The sequence below is a fragment of the Terrapene carolina genome, unplaced genomic scaffold (assembly GCF_002925995.2).
Source record: "Terrapene carolina triunguis isolate 2854851 unplaced genomic scaffold, T_m_triunguis-2.0 Scaffold139, whole genome shotgun sequence".
Lineage (NCBI taxonomy): Eukaryota > Metazoa > Chordata > Testudines > Emydidae > Terrapene > Terrapene triunguis.
The window spans coordinates 3,416,667-3,431,498 of NW_020664490.1; the positions used below are offsets into that span (position 1 = coordinate 3,416,667).

The 14,832-nt window shown below is 48.1% G+C and overlaps 1 protein-coding gene across 2 annotated transcripts in view; it reads right to left on the bottom strand.

Moving 5' to 3' along the window:
* The window catches only part of LOC112112819 (E3 ubiquitin-protein ligase RNF6), a 13,184-nt gene extending 11,754 nt beyond the window's left edge, over positions 1-1,430 (bottom strand). Inside the window, exons 1-2 of one of the 2 annotated variants that reach the window (XM_024208876.2) lie at positions 1,353-1,430; positions 593-820 (exon numbers count right to left, since the gene is read on the bottom strand). The gene's annotated coding sequence lies outside the window, so the exon portion shown is untranslated. Of the gene's footprint in view, positions 1-592; positions 821-941; positions 1,073-1,352 lie in introns of those variants that run through there. The other variant, XM_026653522.2, reaches the window with a different exon arrangement.
* Positions 1,431-14,832: the final 13,402 nt, after the last annotated feature.

The window sequence follows — 14,832 nt, forward strand, 5'->3', positions numbered from 1 at the left end:
CTTGTCTCTCACTTGGGAACAGTAAGAAGTGTTTATATGTGTTAAATATTTAGTAACCCAGTCTGTTTAAAATAACAGTAAATGGCATCCATGCAATCTTATATTTAACATTACTGACCACCATCAAAACTAAGGGCTGGTCCACACTAGAAAATCAGATGGACCCAGCTGTGTCGCGCACAGAGTGTGAATTCGCACCCCTGAGCGATGTAGTTAAACTAATCCAACCTAAGCACTTGTGTGGGCAGCACTAGGTTGACAGAAGAATTCTTCTGTTGGCCTACCTACAGCCTCTCAGAGGTGAATTACCAATGCTAATGGGAGAACCCTTCCCATTGATGTATTGTAGACAGTCTCCATACTGAAGCGCTACAGTTGTACAGCATCAGCCCTAAATGTAGACAAGACCCTAAATTGAGGGGGTTTATTAACTATTAAATAGAACAATGGCAAGAATAATCCAGGCATAACTCAGAATTCTTCATTTGCAATTTTCCCCACAGTTTGAGAAATTACACATGATTTTATTCTATACCTTTCTAAATCCAGAACCAATACAATAACCCTCTCAGATCAAAGAATGTGCACTCACTTTAATCAAAGCGCTATATAGATTATTATTTTTCCTCTTGGCCTCTTTCCATTAATTTGTATCCAGGATTCAAATAAGTGATCATTTTCTGAAAGGCCCTCCCGTGGCTGCCAGGAGGGTGAGGGCTGAGTTTAGAAGAGGAGGCCTCCCTTGCAGACAGGCACACACGACATTGCTGTCAAATCTGACCCTCCAGGCGAGACGAGGTCCCCGGGCTTTGAAGAAAACCTGAAACCAACGGAAATAGCCAAGTAACTAAAGACGCAGCGCCAAGAGCTAGGCCCGCTGGCCTGGCCCCAAACCAGCCCCAGCGAAGCCAACGCAGACACTAGGGCCAGGGACTACTGACCCTTTTCTCCTCCCCACCGGGGCCCGACCAGGCGGGGAGGCTCAAGGCTGCTGGCCCTTCCCCCGCACTCCCGGGGGGCGGGGATCGCTCCACTCAGCCCGGGCTGCGGCTCTGACGCCCGTGGGGCGGGCTCCCCGCGCCCCCCGGCCGGCGCCTGTTAGCAGACGCAGCGCTGCGGGTGACTGACACCGCTCCTCTCCAATCACCGGTCACAGCCGCGGCCAGACACCAATTACGGCAGGGCGAGGTGGGCCCTGTCTCTGCTCCCCAGCCGCAGTTGGGATCCAGCTCACTGCGGGCGCTGCAGAGGGGCCCTGCCGGGGCGACGCCCCCTCCCCGCTGCGCGGAGCCGCCCTCTGGGCCGGGGGCCCAGCGTGGGGGCGGCACGCACCGGCCCTACTCATCACTCACCTCCGAGCAGCCGTCGCCAGCGCCGGAAAGAAGCCGATTCCCCAGCCCCGCGCGCTGGAGGCGGAGCGGTGATTCTCGTCCGGGTGGCTGCACTGAGCAGCGAACAAATGTTCCGCAGTGAGACGGAGCCGCCCTGGGCATGCGCACAGGTGGATCTCTTCTCCCGCTGCGCATAGCCTCGGGCGGCCCGCGCGCTGGCCCTTCTAGCACGTGAGAGGGAGTCTGAGGGGCAGCCGGGCTGGAGGCGGGGGTAGCATGGGAGTAGGGCGGAGGGGCGCGCCTGAGCGCCAGTAGCTTCCTTCCTCTGGTCACTGCAGTATTAACAAGCTCAATAGGTAGAGTTGCCAACTGTCTAAATCACACAAATCCAAACACCCTTGCCCTGCATCCTGCCCCTTTCCTGAGTCTCTGCCCCTTCTCTGACGCCTCACCCTGCTCATGCCAGCCCCCCTCCCTCCGTTGCTCGCTCGTCTCCACCCTCACTCATCTCACTAGGCGGGGGTTGGGGTGGGGCTGGGGGGTTTGGAGTGTGGGAGAGAGCTCCAGGCTGGGCATGGGATGCGGGCTCTGGGAGGGAGTTGGGTGTGGGCTCAGGGCAGGGGGGTGGGGTGCAGGAGGGTGTACAGGGTGCTGGCTCTGGGATGGGGCTCTAGGCTGGGGCAGATGGTTGGTGAGGGGTGTGGGCTCTGGCTGGGCGGTGCTCACCTTGGGCAGCTCCTGGGCTGCAGCGCAGCGGTGCTGAGGCAGGCTTCCTGCCTACCCTGGCCCCACACCGCTCCTGGAAGAGGCCGGCAGATCCCTGTGGCCCCTGGGCAGGGCAGGGGGCTCTGCGTGCTGCCCTGCCTGCAGGCACTGCCCCTGCAGCTCCCGTTGGCTGCAGTTCCTGGCCGATGGGAGCTGCAGAATCGGCGCCCAGGGGAGGGGCAGCATACAGAGACCACCTGCTCCCCACTCAGGGGCCGCAGGGACGTGCTTGCCCCAGCCATTTCTGGGAGTGGCATGGGGCCAGGGTAGGCAGGAAGCCTGCCTTAGCCCCAGTGTGCCGCTGGACTTTCAGCGGCCTAAAATCTCCCAGTTTGGCTTCAATGGCCTCCGGGAGATAGACCCTGCTTCTGGGAGACTCCCGGCAAAACTGGGAGGGTTGGCAATCCTATCAGTAGGTGAAAGGTGGCGAGTGCCCCCCCCCTTGCATGGTGGATTGGCTCCAGAGACCCCCAGATTTTAAAGATCCCATCAGCCCATGACTTTTCCTTAGGCTTTGGGCTCCGTGACTCCCCTCAACTCCTGCTGATGTGTTTGACGTTTCAACCTGATATTAATCATCGTTTGGTGCACTCTATACATGCCTGTCCCTGGCTGCTCATGATAAGATGCCACTTACCCTCTCCTCACCTCAAGATAAGCGAACTGCCATCCGTTGCCTATATGCAGTGTTCTTGTAGCCCTGTCAGTCCCAGAATATTTGAGACAAGGTGAGTGAGGTAAGATATTACTCTAGACTGAAGGCAAGGCTCAGTAGCAGAGCAGGTCTCTCAGACATAGCTCTGCCCACCTCTGAAAATTGGAGGACCTTCTAGCACTGAGCAACAGATCCTCTGGCAGAGGCCAAAATCCTGTAACTTGCAATCAATTTGAGAGAGACTATAGCACTGCCTTCCCTTGGCTATTCAGAAGGCACTCCCCTGACCCACCATGTCGCTAGGCTAGGGGAGCTGACATCCAATCCCTTCCTTTCCCATGACTGTCTTCTGTACCCTACTCAGCCTCCCCATAAATCTGCTTCCTGTTCCCACTCATTCTTCCCATCCACCTTCACAGAGTGACTCTGTTGTTCCTCATAGTGTCTCCTGTCTAGACACTCTGACTATAGAGTGGTGACAGTCATTTTGCCTATGGACATGGCTTCACTCCTATGAAAACAATAGGAGGTGGCAGGCATCTTTATTAAGGCCAGCCTCACTTCCACATGAAGATACACTGGGAAATTGTGGCCATCTTGCTGGCTTCAACCCCATGAGCAGTAAAAGGAGATGGTGCCCATTTTGAGTAAGAGGAAATTTGTGAGTTGACAACCTCTCACCATGTTTTCATGAGACAGGTGAAAAATGCCCCAAAAGTCACTGGAGTTGCAGTAAAAACTGAGTTGGTATTACTGCATTGTCCAGGCTGCTACATCTCTGACTCACCAGCCAGCGGGTGCAGGCAGACCCCTGCATCATTCCCGCTGGGGACATGGTGGGAAATCAATGTCATTGCACCATTAGGTTCTATGCTGTTAGGCTGCAGTTTTGGAAGGTGAATTCTTTTTGCCCATGTGATGCCACCAATGAAGTTAGTGAGGTGTGCCAGGGCACAGGAGTTTGAGCATGTGGAATTGATTGAAGATTGGGATTTTAGCATTTTGGACCGTACAGTCTGATTCTGTCTCTTCACCTTTTGGACTTCCAGCTTTTCTGCTCTGTTTCTCTTCCTTCCCCACAATCTGCTTTCTATTTCAGGGGTTCTCAACCTTTTTTCTTTCTGAGCCCCCCCCCCCACAACATGCTACAAAAACTCCAGGGAGTTGGGGGCGGGGGGAAGGCTCAGGCATAGGTGTAGTTTGACTTCTATTTTGGATGGGCAGGGGTTGAGCCAGCTCTGCACGGCAGGTCCAGGGGTGGAGGTCACCTCCCCGCCTACTCACCTCAGCAGGCCACCCACCTGTCTGGGTTGGAGGGGAGGGTGCAATCAAAATTATAACTCAAAGGTGGGGGGCTCAGTTCAAAGAGGCAGGCATGGGGGCAGCTCAGGGTGCAGGGAAAAGGGCTGTGTGCAGGCAGGGGAGTAGCTCAGGGTACAGGGATGGGGCTAGCTAGGGGCTGTGTGTCGGGAGGGCTCCCCCTGGGGCAGCTGCTCCCGAAGGGCTCTGCCAGCCACAGAGCTGGGTCCCCCTGCCCAGACGGCTCTTACTAGCTGTGTGAGCAAAGTGGGCTGGGAGCTGAGGATGCTGCGTGATGGCCAGTGAATAGGGAAATAGGGCTGCCTGTTAGATGACAGACCCTGGGATTAGTTTATTCTCGTGTGGGATAAATACTGAGTTACAAAAATAGAGGAAATGGTATCCCTTATGAAACTTGTCAATTTCTAGTTAGTTTTGCTTTCTGCTTCCTATGCACAGGCACAGAGCTACCTAAACTTTTTCATAGTGGGGACTCCTCTTTTTGCATTGAGGCCATCTCATAGATCACTTCTCCTCCCACCAAGGGAATCTGTCCGCAAATTGGGTGTGGAACCTTCATAGTTGATTGTGATGCTGGCAGACTAGGTACCAGCTCTTGCCAAAGCTGTAAGAGTCAGCTGAGCACTGACAAATTCATAGCTGGATACCAGACCAGATCACCTGCATGTTAGTATTGTTCAAGATCAGTATTGTACTTATAAGAGTGTGTTTAGCATTTAGACTCTCTGGAATGTCTGTAAGTTGCTGCATGCATTAATTTCACTTGGAATGTCTGTATCATATGCTATAAGGTGATATGTAAGTTTTGCTTTAGAACTATAAAAGTGCTTGCCCTGTGAACCCAGTCAGGAGGAATGGTCCTCTGCCCATCAAAAAGGACTCTCAAAATTAAATGGGCCATTGTGGAACATCACTAAACAAAGACTTGGTTAACGGCCCTCTCACACCCATGAAGGTGCTACTTGCAAGAAAGTTCATCCCATCAGCTTGAATGCTGGAGAAAGGGGATAAATCGGGGACAAAAGAAAATTTTTCTCTTTGCTGTGAAACAGAAGCAGAGATCCCTAGGGTCAACCTGGGTTAGCCCTAATAGATATTCAGTGCTGACAGATTACTACAATTCTGTCACCTTTTAAAACCATAGACTGTAACTAATTTGTGTATACATGTTGCCTGCTTTAACCTGTAAATAACACTAAGTTCTTCTTCCTAGTTTACTAAACTAAGGATTTATTATAGGATTGGCTACAAGTGATGTCTTTGAGATCTGAGGTACAAATTGAGCTGGTCTCGGGACGGGAAGCAACCTGAATCTTTGATGTATAGCATCAACTATCACTAGGTCCAGCTTGCCTGGGTGGAAAAATAGACTGGAATGCCCAAGGGGACTATCTGTGACTCCATGGTAAAACTGGTACAGTGCTTCAGGAATTCACATTTGATACTGGGTTAGTGAAATCTAGTTATAGAAAATACCATGTGTTTGGGGTGTGTGCCCTGCTATTTGACAGTCTGCCCTGAGGTAGGCACTCACAATCACAAAGCAGTCCAGACAGCATGACACATTTCCCCTCCCACCAAGGGAATCTACTGGCAGCAGATGGGATGTTGCACTTTCATATTTATTTTCCTTACCACATTCAATAGCAATTTGCCACCCTCTCACAATTTCCTGCACCTGTAGACAAACGAAAATGTATCATTCATGAGAATCAATTTTCCATCCAGAATAAAAATCAATGTACCTGCCTCAACATACATAATCAGTCCATTTTCTCCCAGTGTGACTCAATTCTACTTGAAATTCATTACCATCAGTTTTTCCCTGCAATCAGTTTTTCCACACATCAATTTCCCTTAGTCAAATCAAAATGTCTCCTTCCCTCAAACTCACCCTGAGGGTTGCTCCTCCAGAAGATGGGAGAGGTATGTTAGAAGGGTACAGTGAGGAAGTGTAAAGTGTTCCTGGATCTGTCCTGCTTCCTCTCCTTAACGCAAAACTCACATTGAAGTAGAAAAGAAAAAGCTACTCAGAAAATTAGTTCAATTATCATAGTTCTATCCCCAAATTTACTGCACAATTTTCAATTAATTTTTTAATCAGACTGATCTCTCCAACAATACAGGAAAATTTACAGTATTCTCTTCCAATATGCATATGTAGTTGTTGTTTTAGTTATTAACAGAGTTGTTGTAGCTGTGCTGGTCCCAGGGTATTAGAGACAAAGTGGGTGAGGTAGTGTCTTTTATTGGGCCAGTTTCTGTTGGTGAGAGAAACAAGATTTTGGGGCTTACTCAAAACTCTTCCTCAGAGCCTGAAAGTTCTTCAGTGACCTGAAGAGCTCTGTGTAAGCACAAAAGCTTGTCTCCCTCTGCAACATAAACTGAGCCAATAAGACACTACCTCACCCACTTTGTCTCTCCAATACATCCATACTCTTTTCCCAGATATTTACTGCAATGATATTTTCCAAATACAGTACTTTACAGTAGGAGCCTTGATTTTTTTTATTATTATTTATTATGAACAAGTTACACTAACCATTTTTCCTGATTGGAAAAAAGTCACCTAATGAAAGATGATGAAAAACAGACATCCACTTCCCATTCCAATGCCTTCAGTGCATTGGAGATCACTGAAGTTCTAGAAAGTGATAGAGCAGCATACTGCAATTTATATGCCATGCCTATTGTAATTTTGAGATGTTCAATTTTATGAATTTCTCAATCCCCAATTAGTTTGTAAAGTAGGGTTCTACTGCACTTGGAAAAATAAGTAGTCTATAGAGGGCAGCAAAACTCAGATAATTATGGAGTTGCTGTAGTAACTGTACGGTGTCAAGTATCAGGGGGTAGCCGTGTTAGTCTGTATCTACAAAAACAACGAGTCTGGTGGCACCTTAAAGACTAACAGATTTATTTGGGCATAAGTTTTCGTGGGTAAAAACCTCACTTATGCCCAAATAAATCTGTTAGTCTTTAAGGTGCCACCAGACTCCTTGTTGTTTTTGTAGTAACTGTAGATAGACACTAACTGTAAGCCGATCTTGACAGGGCAAGGGTGCTTGGTTTTCTGGGAGTAGAAAGTTGTTAACTCTACACGTAATGTGGAGCAGTTGATGAAGACAAGAATCAAAACCATCAATCTGGTTTTCTTCAGCTTTTGTCAGTACCCAGGTTTCATTGCTATTCATTAGACTTGTAACTGTGGTTCTATAGATCTGCAGCTTTATAGTAAGCTTGATGTCATAATGTCCTCCCAGAATAGTCCTCGGGACTATTTAGAAAAACTGGACGTGCACAAGTCCATGGGGCCGGATGCGCTGCATCCGAGGGTGCTAAAGGGGATGGCGGATGAGATTGCAGAGCCATTAGCCATTATTCTTCAAAACTCATGGCGATTGGGGGAGGTCCCGGATGACTGGAAAAAGGCTAATGTAGTGCCCATCTTTAAAAAAGGGAAGAAGGAGAATCCGGGGAACTACAGGCCAGTCAGCCTCACCTCAGTCCCTGGAAAAATCACGGAGCAGGTCCTCAAGGAATCAATTATGAAACACGTAGAGGAGAGGAAAGTGATCAGGAACAGTCAGCATGGATTCACCAAGGGGAAGTCGTGCCTGACTAACCTAATTGCCTTCTATGATGAGATAACTGGCTCTGTGGATGAGGGGAAAGCAGTGGATGTGTTATTCCTTGACTTTAGCAAAGCTTTTGATACGGTCTCCCACAGTATTCTTGCCGCCAAGTTAAAGAAGTATGGGCTGGATGAATGGACTGTAAGGTGGATAGAAAGCTGGCTAGATCGTCGGGCTCAACGGGTAGTGTTCAATGGCTCCATGTCTAGTTGGCAGCCGGTTTCAAGCAGAGTGCCCCAAGGGTCGGTCCTGGGGCTGGTTTTGTTTAATATCTTTATTAATGATCTGGAGGATGGTATGGACTGCACTCTCAGCAAGTTTGCAGATGACACTAAACTAGGAGGCGTGGTAGATACACTGGAGGGTAGGGATCGGATACAGAGGGACCTAGACAAATTAGAGGATTGGGCCAAAAAAAACCTGATGAGGTTCAACAAGGACAAGTGCAGAGTCCTGCACTTAGGACGGAAGAATCCCATGCACTGCTACAGACTAGGGACCGAATGGCTAGGTAGCAGTTCTGCAGAAAAGGACCTAGGGGTCACAGTGGACGAGAAGCTGGATATGAGTCAACAGTGTGCTCTTGTTGCCAAGAAGGCTAACGGCATTTTGGGCTGTATAAGTAGGGGCATTGCCAGCAGATCGAGGAACGTGATCGTTCCCCTTTATTCGACATTGGTTAGGCCTCATCTGGAGTACTGTGTCCAGTTTTGGGCCCCACACTACAAGAAGGATGTGGAAAAATTGGAAAGAGTCCAGCGGAGGGCAACAATAATAATTAGGGGTCTGGAGCACATGACTTATGAGGAGAGGCTGAGGGAACTGGGATTGTTTAGTCTCCAGAAGAGAAGAATGAGGGAGGATTTGATAGCAGCCTTCAACTACCTGAAGGGGGGTTCCAAAGAGGATGGAGCTCAGCTGTTCTCAGTGGTGGCAGATGACAGAACAAAGAGCAATGGTCTCAAGTTGCAGTGGGGGAGGTCTAGGTTGGATATTAGGAAACACTATTTCACTAGGAGGGTGGTGAAGCACTGGAATGCGTTACCTAGGGAGGTGGTGGAGTCTCCTTCTGTAGAGGTTTTTAAGGCCCGGCTTGACAAAGCCCTGGCTGGGATGATTTAGTTGGGAATTGGTCCTGCCTTGAGCAGGGGGTTGGACTAGATGACCTCCTGAGGTCCCTTCCAACCCTGATATTCTATGATTCTAATGCTAAGATCAAGTCCATCAATAGTCCCATCGACATCAGTGAGACTACTTATGTGTAAAGTGAAGCACATGCATATGGGCTTGCAGGATCTGGGCCTAAGGCTTTGTCAGTAGCAATGTTAAATGTTGTTCGTATTCAATTCTAGTATTTCTAGAAAGATGCTAAATATATGGAAGTATCAGTCTGATATGAAGTGCAATATTTTTTTCCGTAGACCAAAAAATAAGTAGAGTGAATTGATCTACTGAGGGCCCTCAACTTCCACTGATGTCAGTAGGAGTGGAGCGTGTGCAGCACCTTGTAGGATTGGTGCTTAATCACTTAAGGCCAGATTGTGCATTTACTCACATGAGTAGTCCCACTGACTTCAATAGGACTACTTTTATGAGTAGCTGCTTATCAATGTAAGGAGCTCCCAATTTAGTCCAGGGATAGTCATAGTGAATCATGGGCTAAATCCAGACTGCCAGCAGCTTTCAAACAGACCCTGAAATCTTTTTATTTTTTAAATTTTCTCTGGAGTCTGGATCTTGACCAAGAAATCTGGACTTTGACAAAAACTAATTGACTACCCATGATCTAGTCCTTCTGTATTTGTCACTACAAAGTCATCAGAACACTCCAGTAAAGGGAGTAGAGAGTATTGGAAGAGACACTGGATACAGTATAGGGTTCACTGTGCTGTTAAAGTTTAATTAAATTAAGCATTTTTTAACTTATTAAATAATGTGAGGAAGGATACTCTGTGGCTTAGGCACAGCAGCAGATGTGGATTATATTCCCAGTCCTGCCACTGGCTTGCCATTTGACTTGATTTACTTTGCACCCAGATAATTAGTATGGTAATATTTGACAAGCCAGAGAGATAGGCAGATGAGCAAATCGTGTGCCAGAGGTGGCCTTAAAGCAGGGGTGGGCAAACGTTTTGGCCCGAGGACCACATCTAGGAATAGAAATTGTATGGCAGGCCATGAATGCTCACAAACTTGGGGTTGGGGTGTGGGAGGGGGTGCAGGCTCCAGGTTGGGGCCAGATATGAGGAGTTCAGGGTGTGGGAGGGGGCTCTAGACTGGAGTAGGGTGTGGGCTCTGGCTGGGGGTGCAGGCTCTGGGGTCGGTCTGGGGATGAGGAGTTTGGGGTGTAGGAGGGTGCTCTGGGCTGGGACCAAGGGGTTTGGAGGGTGGGAGGGGGATCAGGGCAGGGGGTTGGGGTACAGGGAGAGGCTCAGGGGTGCAGGCTCCGGGCGGCACTTATCTCAAGCTGCTCCCAGAAGCAGCAGCCATGTCCCCACTCCAACTCCTACGTGGAGCCACAGCCAGGCAGCTCTGTGAGCTGCCCCATCTGCCGGCGCCGCCCCTGCAGCTCCCATTGGCCACAGTTCTTAGCCAGTGGGAGCTGCAGGGGTGTCACTTGGGGCAGGGGCAGCCTGCAGACCAGAGCCCTTGACTGTCCCTACACATAGGAGCAGCAGCAGTGCCATGCCGCTGCTTCTGGAAGCAGCGTGGAGTGGCCCCCAACCCTGCTCCCCTGCTGGAGTGCCAGAGTGGGGCAAGCCCCAGACCCCGCTTCCTAGTGGGAGCTCAAGGGCCAGCTTAAAACAGCTGGCAGGCCGGATCAGGCCTGCAGGCTGTAGTTTGCCCACCCCTGCCTTAAAGTCTATGGGAAGCAGTGCTTTTTTGATGCAATGTCACAGGGTGTACCTGCCTTATCACACCTCTTCTTGCCAAGTGTGTGGCACTGCAGTTGCTTCCTGCTTCAGTACTTCTGACTTACTGCAGTAGTGTAGACATAGCCTAAGTCAACTTACGCTACGCAACTCCAGCTATGTGAATAACGTAGCTGGAGTTGACTTACCTTAAGTCGAGTTACCACAGGGTCTACACTGTGGGGGGTCAACAGGAGAAACTCTCCCATCAACTTACGTTACTCTTTTCATCAGGGGTAGAGTACAGGGGTTGACTGGAGAGTGATCTGTTGTTGATTTGGTGAGTCTTCACCAGACGCACTAAATTGACCGCTGGTAGATTGATCTCAGAGCGTCGATCCCAGCTGTAATGTAGATGTAGCCTGAGTTAAGTCCCCACAGTCCAAAAGTGAGACAAGTCCCCATCTGCGATATACTTTAGTTGAGTCTAAAACTGTTTCTCCTTTCTCATTTTCTCCATCTGTAATGACTGCAAAATATAGAGGAAATAAATAACTCATATAAAGCTAAATGTTGGGTTGTGGTTGGTTGTCTGAGTTATTTGCTCTATACTTAAGTACATTTAACATCCTACTGTCTTTCAAAATTTTTGTGTCTAGTACTGCTACAATTCAGATCCTTCTTTGTTTAGTGTCCTACTCCAACAGTTAGCATGTACAGGCTGCTAGAGCTCAGCCAGGCTTGTACGCTTCAGGACTTGTGCTTGTAATACAATTCCCTACATTCAGAAGCCATTAATGATAATTCCCTGTGACCTCCCTGCTCTGTTCTAAGAACAGAAACTGTTCACTTCGGTACCTGTCTCCACTGATACACTTAATTCCATGATCAATGCTAAGATTAGTCACTTCTATTTGATAACTAGCTTTATTTAGAGGTGTTGGCCTTTCAAGCAAGGTAATAGGAAGAGATTTACAAAAAGAATGTGGGGATGAAAAACACAGCACAAGCCTGGAGTAAAAAGATCATGGGAAGGAGGTTATGAAGAATGGCAAAGGATGGGAGTAGAAGAGGTATGAAGCCCTAAATTGAGCAAGACAATTAAGCACTGTCTTTAATACTTTGCTGAATCCATGTATGAATGACAGCAGGGAGGAGAGAAGACAAAGAAACAGAAGTGGTAGAGACAAAATAAAAAAACCTTCTTGTCAATCAAGGGAAGCAGCAATGTCCTCAGAAAAAACATCTTAGACATTGAGTTTCGGGAGTAGTAGGTTAGAGCATAGTCCTCTCTTTAAAAATGGGGCCAAAAATGCCTTCCCCCCCCCGCCCTTTTTTTGTCATTGGTAGAACTCTGTTGCACTTGACACTTTTCTGTGGTTTATTTCAGAAATTTGTCTTTTCCATGAACTATATGTACTGAAATAAAATTGAAAGGTGATCCTGAAATGTCAGCAGCAATTTTTTATTGTTAAAAAGATTAAGATATTCTTTCCAATTTAGCTCTCTACTGGTATCATTAGCTCCATTTTACAGATAGGAAACTGTGAGGCACAGAGGTGAAGGAGCTAGCCCATGGTCCTCCAGCAGGCCTGGGAACAGAGCCCAGGTCTTCTGAGTCCCAGTCTGGTGCTCTGTTCATTGAGCCTTGTGTTAACATATTATGTGTTATCCATTATGAACATCTGGAAACGAGAGCAAAGAGCCCAAAGGTTATAGTGGTGATGGGGCAATTTGGATACAAATATTCCAATTACTATGACACTCATGCAAGAGAAACATTTGTAGGAAGACAATATTCTAAACATTCTTTTGGATTTTAATCCTTTGTCAGAACATAACCACATTAAAAACAGAAGGCTTTGACTCCTGCAATGTTTGGCTCATGAAAGCGTTTCCAGCTTTAGTGTAAATAAGTAGAACATAGTGCAGATCCCCAGAACTCTATTCTTGATCCTATATCTGTGTTCATATCCTTCTGTACTAAGCATTTTTAGTCAAGGTCTATACTACAAACTTACATCGGTATAAATACATCGCTCAGGGGTATGAAAAATCCACTAAGCAATGTAGTTATACCAACCTAACCCCCTGATATAGACAGTGCTCTGTCAGCTTCTCCCATTAACATAGCTATCACTTCTTGCAGAGATGGATTAACTGTGCTGATGTGAGCTCTCTTGTTGATGTAGTAGCATCTTCAGTAAAGTGCTACACCAATGCAGTTGTGCTGCTGCAGCTTTTTAAGTGTAGAGCTGCCCTAACTCTTGTCTCCTTTCACAGCTCCTTAGTTTTCAGAAACCCATCTTTATGCATGGATAACTTAAAAATGAAGGGTTTCAGAAGGTTCCAGAAAAACTAGTGACTTTTTTTTTTTAAAAAGGATAGACTCCAGTGTTGTCTAAGTGATTTTTTTTTTTTTTTTGAACTCTTGAGTTACGTACTTCAAAATGCATTATAACCAACACCGTATACTAAACATGAAATGTGGGGGGACAGTATTATATGCATGACCAGTAGAAATGCCAGAAGAGTGGCTAGACTGGGTCTAGTGCCTATTTGCCACATTCTGATATCATTACTGAATTTACATAATCCCATCAAAGCCAGTAGAATGAGAGGCTATTTGTGAAGTAAATTTCTATTCAGCATGAGTAAAGGAATCGGGAAATAGCCCTTCATTGGCCAAAAAGGCACAGATTTGCGATTAAGCATACTCAGGGCCATCCTTACCCATAAGCAAAGTACGTAGCTGTGTATGGCACCAAATTTCCTGGTGCTCTGCGCAGCTGTGTGCTGCTCCAGCCCCTGCTCTGCCTCTTCCCTCTGGCCTCTGCCCCTGCCCCACTGCCATTCCACCCCTTCCCCAAAGGCCACACCCTGCTCTGCCCCAGCCCTGCCTCTTCCCACCCCTGAGGACTGCAGCAGGGCTGGGCCTGCACTCACCGGCAGGGGGAAGTGCAGCGGCCTGGCCCCAGCTGTGCTGCCGGTGAGTGCTGGGAGGTGGTTTTCCCCCCGCCCCCCAAGCCAGGCCTGCCTCCCCTCCCCCCCATAGGGGTACTGTGTAGGGCCCCAGAATAGCTAGGGACGGCCCTGAGCATACTGCTGCATTTTTTTGGTTGAAACCAGAGAGACTATGGTCCAAATTTACCTATGCATTTACACATAAGGGTTGTCTTCACTAAAAAATTTAGGTTGTGTTAGAATACAACCTTGAGGAATTGTATGAATGAAAATGATGTTAAATGTGACTTTATGGTTAATATAGACAAGAACTGTCATGTTTGACATCTTCCCAGCTGATCTGGGGTAGATGCTACTGAAACCCTAGTTAACCATAACTAAGCTGACAATGTTAAATATGATGGCCCCCCACCCTGTCTATGCTGACTGCAAAATCAAATTTAACATCATGCTAGTTAACATGACTCCTCGAAGTTGTGCTCTAACACAATCTAATTTTGCAGCGAAGACAAGTCTTTAGAGCCCAATCCTGCACATAACATAATTCATGCTGTCCTATTGTCCCTAGCCTGCAGCACTCCTCCAATTTCTTGCAGACCCTTCCCCAAACCTTAAGGGGAGGCAAACTAGGAAAGGCCCCACCCACCAAATCCCAGAGTATCCACAAACCTGAATCTGCAGACCTTCTTCCCCATATCTGAGGCCCCCATAGACTCTGCCTTGCAGATCACAGCTCCGAGTAAAAATGGGGTGTGCATGTGGGCATTACTGCCCAGCCCACTCGCCACTGGCCTGGGCTCTGCCAGAGGACTCTGTGCCCCACATGCCACTGCATAGGCAGCGAGCCCAGTGAGCCACAACAGGCTGCCACGCCAGCAAGGACCTGCTGACTATGACTCCTACACGCCAATGCTTGATTTCACTCTCAAGACTTCAGTGCACTGCCTACATGTCTGAGACACTTTGAGCTTGGCTCTTAGATTACCGCCTTAAGTGTGCAGCACCTCACTGTGACCTGCCTTCCAAACTGCAGCCTCTGGCATGCACACCTGGCCATGACCCCTTTCCCCTGTAAACTACAGTCCCCACCCCCCAGCCTGCAGGGCCCTGCCCTGACCCCACCCTCCAAACTACAGTCACCAGCGTACAGCACCCCACTGCAACCCCCCTTAGAAACATAGACAATTAGGGTTGGACGAGACCTCAGGAGGTCATCTAGTCCAACCTTCTGCTCAAAGTAGGACCAACACCAACTAAATCATTTCAGCCAGGGCTTTGTCAATTTGGGCCTTAAAAACCTCCAAGGATGG